Source organism: Mus pahari, chromosome 12 (genome assembly GCF_900095145.1).
Source record: "Mus pahari chromosome 12, PAHARI_EIJ_v1.1, whole genome shotgun sequence".
NCBI classification, from domain to species: Eukaryota; Metazoa; Chordata; class Mammalia; order Rodentia; family Muridae; genus Mus; species Mus pahari.
In genome coordinates this window covers 57,427,706-57,434,017 of record NC_034601.1, presented here as the reverse complement: position 1 = coordinate 57,434,017, position 6,312 = coordinate 57,427,706, and positions in this window count along the sequence as shown.

Below are 6,312 nucleotides of genomic sequence, written 5' to 3'. Positions count from 1 at the left end.
ATACCCTTGTGCTGACACATTCTAATATCAGCATTAGCTCAGTGAGAATTTGTACAAATAGTGTACTTGGTGCCCATTATTTGCATTTGTACATCCTTCAATGCCCACCAGGAGCACTTTTTCCTGTAGGGACAGTAATGTTGGTACAAACATCTGCTGAGACCATCTGCTGTGGCTTGGATAAATGTCCTAGGTATTAATGCATGGCTGCAGGCCTGCGTTGCTGCTGTGGAGACAGTATATTTATTGTAAAGTGGTGCCCTGGGAGGGAATTAGGAGGCCATATTCTTAAGGAGGATGCTAGAACTTTCTTCTTTATCTTTGCTTCCACAAGATGTGAGTAGCATCTTCCATTACATGCATCCATCACAGTGTGGGTTTGAATCAGACTCAGGCCCAAAAGCAATGGGCCAACTAACAACATACTGAAGTCTCCAAAAGTATTGGACAAAATAAATTTTTGCCCTTACAAGTTGATAATCTCAAGTAGTTTTTTTAAACAGTAACAGAAAGCTGACTAATATTGATGTTATACTGCTGTTTCAGTTTTCAAATACTGTAGCTGGAAAATCCACATATGATAGACATTACTCTGAGAGAAAAAATATCCACTACATTTTTATAATATATATATATAATATATATATATATATATAATATGTTTTTATATTATATGTTTTATATTATATGTTTTATATTATAGTATAATATAAAACCAGTTCTAGTTCTGTTATGGGAAGAAATTTTGTTAGTTTTAAATATACCTTCAATTTCATTTTCAAATCAACACTTGTGTCAGCTCAGTTGGTTGACCCATTCTTGGTTCCAGCTGCCTTCTTTTTCTATATCCCACAGAAATCAGAAGACTCCAATTTCTCACTTTCCTTTTGATTAAGGGTCACCAATTAACATAGTTTCTAGCTACAAGAAGCACATTCTGGGGCAGCTTTCACTGACAATTCCACTTCTAGGCTCTCGTTTTATAGCGATGTTTGTCTCTTTGGTTGCTGTTGTGTGAATCCCAGGTGGTAAGCCTCCAAGGGAAGGTACAGCGAGCTTGGGATTCCACCTCCACCCGCCATTAGTGTACACTTGTGTATGTGGCCACGGGCCACAGGACACTAAGGAACTCTGGAAGCAGAGCTCATCCGATTGAGGTGTGCTCTAAGTATAAAACACACACCAATTTCCCAGGACAGTTTACAAAACAAGAATAAAAATGATTTCAATCATAATTTTATTATTTTAAAATGTAATATGTCAGAAATAGTTGTTAACGAAAACAGACCAATTAATTTCATATTAATCTGTTTACTTTTTAGGGAAAAATGGCTACCAGGAACTTTCTACTGTGTTTGTGCCATATATTTTTCAGACTGCATTTCTACAGGACACTATTCATCTAGACTTTGTGGGTGAAAAACATGTGTTTAGGGGGCAACACAGTTTGGGATGAGAATGACTCATGGTTGGCAACCTCTCTGTCTGCTACTAAATGCCATTTTCAGTGACTGAATAAGGTCAAGGAAGCCATTAGCTGAGTCTTAGTTAGGGTTTGCATTGCTGTGAAGAGACACCATGATCAAGTCAACTCTTGTGAGGACAACATTTAATTGGGGCTGACTTTACAGGTTGAGAGGTTCAGTCCACCATCATCAAGGCAGGAGCGTGGCAGAGTCTAGGCAGACATGGTGTAAAAGGAGCTGAGAGTTCTACGTCTTCATCTGAAGGCTGCTAAGAGAAGACTGACTTCCAGGTAGCTAGGACAAGGGTCTTAAAGCCCATGCCCACGACGACACATCTGCTCTAACAAGGCCACAGCTACTCTAACAACACCACACCTCCTAATCGTGTCACTCTGTGGGATAAGCACATACAAACTGTCACGCCTACCTAGCTGTAGATATGAGTGTTTTGATGAAACCCTGGTATAGGGTTTCTGATGCTGTGATGGTCCACTGATGCCTTTTGTAATTATTGCTTTTAAAGAAATGGCTTTTAAATAGTCAAAGGGAGACAGACCTGGGGATATAAACTAGGCTTGCTTCTTACTGTCTGTGTGTACCAAGTAAGTTATTTAACACCTCATGTCCTAGTCTCTCTTGTTTTAAAACAAGTAAGGTACCATCTGGCTTTTACATTATATTAGAATTAAGTGGCATAATTGATACGAGATGTGTAACTAGCTGGCAGCCATACAAACGGTTGCTTAATATCTCTGGCAGTCAGCTTTCTATTACTGTACTGAGACAAATCAGTATGTAGAGTTTTTTTTGTTTTTGTTTTTGTTTTTGTTTTTTATTTTGGCTCATGGTGTCAGACTTGTGATGAAGGAATACTTCATGACAGAGAATGTGATGGAGCAACTTGCCAACTCACTGCTAGGAGGTAGAGAACTAGAGAAATGGCACACCTTCGGTTGCTAGAAGGCATCCCACTAGGCTCCAACAATGCCCTTCCTCCATCTGTGTATGATGTGCTTGCCTGTGTGTGCACATTGGAGTAGAGAGGTCAACTTCAAGTGTCGTCCTCTGACACTCCACACATCTCTACGTCTTCTTTTCTGACAAGGGTTCTTACTGCATTTGGAGCTTGCGGTTTCAGAAAGGTTGACGGGCCAGTGAATTTCGAAGTTCTACCTGTATCTTTTCTCCCACCCAGTGTTGAGGTTCCAGTGCTGACGATTAGAACTTAGGCCTTCAGGCATGTGCAACAAGAGCAATCTACCCACTGAGCTAGCTCCCCTGCTCCCATTCTACCTCTTAACATTTTAGCTACTAGCTGGCAGTGCTGAGCCGAGAATTAACCCTTTAAGGGGGCGCAACTATCATAAGCCTATAGTTTATATTATAAAATAAGAATCTGCAGGGTCTCTGGCAGTGTATGGGTTGGCAAAAGAGTAGAAGAAGGACAGAACTGCTTAGAAGGTGTGCAAGTTGGTTGCGGCTTACATGGGTAACAACTCACTGCAAAGACTCAGAAGTGTTCCAAGTGGGGTCTGGGTTTGGTCTTCTCTGCAGCCCAGGCTGGAAGCTTGTCTCTCCATTTTGGCTGTAACTCCTTCCATTCTTGTTTCCCTCATAACATCAGTGAATATTACACCCAAGATGGATAAGGTTTGGAAACGCAGGCAGGAAAAGGAAAGGGGTGTGACTCGGACTTTAGTGTATACGAGCTGGTTTGGCTTCAGGCATCTGGAGAGCGTGGTTTTATTTTGGGCTTGTTTTCCTAGTTTGATGGCAGATATATCATCTTGCTATTATCTTAAATGTTTTTAGAGGACACGGGAGGGATCGAAGCAGTCATACCCCAGCAGAGGGTAGTATTTCTGTGAGGGAGAAGCAGGCCTCTGTGGTTGTTCTAGCACGGACTTGTGCCCACAGGTGTGGGAATGCATTCTCCGGTTGTTGCACACTCTCCACACAGTCCCCCCCCCCCAGCAGTCCGAATGGGTAGCAGTCACATCCCTGAGATGCATGATTTAATAAGAGAGGCGGCGCTCTCACAGTCAATATTTCAACAGCGACGTTCTAAGACGAGCACAATTTGGAGAGGGGGAAGGCTTAAAATGGATTAAAATTTAAACAATTCCCAATCAAATGGAAATGTTCTGGGAATTGTGCCAGAGAGTATTGTTAAATTGGTTTTAATATAAGCATTCTAAATTTAACCAGCTGGAATTATTTGCAATTTGGGGGGAATTATATATGTGGATATGTTGAATAGATATTTAAAATACAATATTTATTCTTTATGAAAAATCAGCCCCAGCTCTTGTTGGCAGAGGTGTCAGAGTACATATTGTATTCTGGATATTGGATCACAGAATTTGAAGGGAGATAGGATCTAGAGGTCAGCGAAGATAATTCTCTTTCTTGTTGATGGCGAAACAAACTAGAGAAAACAGGCTCAGATCCAGTAAGCAATGAGCTCAAGCAGGACCCTAATATGCTTGTGCCCAAGCAAGGGCCTCTTTTCCTGACCCAGCTGAGTTCCCACTAAGTGTGCCAGGCTGCCACAGGCCTGATTTCCGGACAGCCAGGTTCTTCCGCTGACCTTACTGGGTAACAGATGTGCTTTTAAACAAAAGCCTGGAAAAAAAACCCAATTTAGAGTAATAACAGGCCTCGAAGGCACAGAAAACACTGGGAGATGATGGGCAGGTGTCTTAGAGTGATCAGCAAGGCAGAGATTGTCTCAATAGAAACAGACAAAAGATTGCACAAGCATCAAGCTCATTATACTATCTTAGCAAATGTCTTCTTGTGGTTGCAAAATTAAAAAGAAATCCCATCTAAAGATATTTGGAGTTCCCTCTCCATCATGGATAATAACACTTAGAGCAACACCATTGGGACAATGTTACTACCCTCACCATCTCCCCCCCTCCCCCACCCCCATTTTATCTAAAGAAAAGCTGGGTTGCATAGAAAGAGCCACAGAAGAACTTACACATCAGTTTAGGTAAAGCTGATGCAGAGTGGAGCTCTGGCTGCCTGGCTGGTTTCAAAACAGGCTGGTTCTTGTAGTCTCTTCTAGTCACCCCTGGGTCTGGCCAGAATCCATCTCCCGACTGCAGACTGCAGTAAGGAGAGGTAAGGTGGCTTAACTGTCAAGAGCTCTCAGCCCAGTCAGCTTACTCTATAGAATAATGGGAACCCCATCTTTAGAGGCTCTGGGACTTGTGTCTTCTGGACTGCGAGCAGCTCTGGCTATTGAGTCTGGCTATTGAGTTTAAGGTTAGGGTGGTAAGTGGGCTAGCAGATGGAGGCTTGTAGGTGACAGTGCCTGGAGCAGGAAAGAACGAATTCTATTAGTACCCTAAAAGCTTGCAGCGAAAACAAAGGGGGAAGCGCTAAACTGCTAAAGCGAGTTAAAGAGGTAGGGGAAAAATAACAGCAAAAAGACATCACTGGCTATTGACATTGGCTATTGACATAGCCAGTCAAAAGTGAGCTATTGCAGGTCTAGCAAAATGGAGGAACAGACAGGAAACAGGACTACAAGCAACAGACTTCATTTCCCTTTCATACATATCCCTTTGTCTTTCTACCATTTTTGTTTCTGACCAGTGTTCTATACAACCAGCACAGAGGTTTTCCACTTTTTTCCCCCTGCTACTAGATCGACTCATCCAATCTTGATGTGCCCAGTTTTATTGTAGCTTGCTATGCTATATTTAGCTGATGTCCCTGGGAGACCTGCTCTTTTCTGAGGGGAGGTGAAGAGGGGAGGGAAGGGGAGGTGAGGTGGAAGAAACTGGGAGGAGGGGATAGAGGGAAAACTACAGTCGATATGTAATATATGAGAGAAGAATAGAGGGGAAAAAAAAAGGAAAAAAAAAGTAATCATGCACATTGGACACCATGTTATTGGCTCCCTTGACAGCACAGGCACCATTTTCCCTGTCCACTGGAACAAGTTGTTCAAAATGATCTGAGCTGTCTTTGTGTACATGCAAGTATGCATGAATGTGTGTATTAATGCACACATGACTATGGAAATGTGTACAAGCTTCTATGTACATATAAAGATATGTGTGTGTGTGTGTGTGTGTGTGTGTGTGTGTGTATAAGTTAATATGCAGTTGGCTTCTATTTCGATCATTGACTTGGTCCCCTTACTTTGGAAACTGAGGTCTCTCATTTCTGAATGAATCATTTGGCACAAATGCATTTGCTCTAACCTTTTGGATTTCTGGAGTTCCCAATTTACCTAATTCCTCATGCTGACATTTTATTATTTGCATCTTTCTGCTCTTATTTCTATGACGTCTCATGCAATTTCTGAGTCATATCTTAAGACTTACTGGATAGTTTTGTAAGTTTTGTAGTGTTGGATATTTTGCTTCCAAAACCTGTTTTCTTTATGAGAGCTTTTTGGACATTCTGTTCTCTTTCTTTTTCTCTAATTACTCCTTTTAATCTGTTACAAGTTTGCTTGTTTATTTGTTTGTTTACTTATTTATCATTGTGTGGCCATGTGCCATGGAGCATGTGTAGAGATCAGATGACAACTTTTTGTGGGTCAGTTTTCTTCCTCCACCTTCTGGGTTCTAAGAACTGAGCTCAGATCAAAGGCTTGCTAGCAAGTGTGTTTACCAGCTGAACCACTGCACCTCCATGCTCTACATTTTTAAAATCAAGACTTGACTCTGTTCTTTGGGGCAGTATATAGAGCTTGCTGTGTTCTGCATTGTTTCTAATTCTTTCTTTTCCCCTTTCCTTTCCTTTCCTTTCCTTTCCTTTCCTTTCCTTTCCTTTCCTTTCCTTTCCTTTCCTTTCCTTTCCTTTCCTTTCCTTTCCTTTCCTT